We start from the raw sequence: 285 nt of genomic DNA, 5'->3' as shown, positions 1-285 counted from the left end.
GTTGAGTGTGTTCTTAAATGAATAAACACATTGTAGCCGGGTTTCACAGTCGGCCTTTGATTAAGCCTTAGTTAAATTAGGACATTTTACCACATTCATTTTTATTTTTGGGGGAAGAAATATTTCTCCCCATTTTCTGGGAGCTGAAAATATAGCCGTCATAATATACCCCCCACCCCTGAAACAGGTTTTTTTTTTTTTTTGCTATGAGGGTACTAAAACCCCAAGGTTTTCTATATAGGTGGAATAGGGAAAACAATCTATATATGAATGCTACTACTGATT

This window comes from Scardinius erythrophthalmus, assembly GCF_964197995.2.
Source record: "Scardinius erythrophthalmus genome assembly, chromosome: 25".
NCBI classification, from domain to species: Eukaryota; Metazoa; Chordata; class Actinopteri; order Cypriniformes; family Leuciscidae; genus Scardinius; species Scardinius erythrophthalmus.
Note: the sequence above shows the minus strand (reverse complement) of the source record.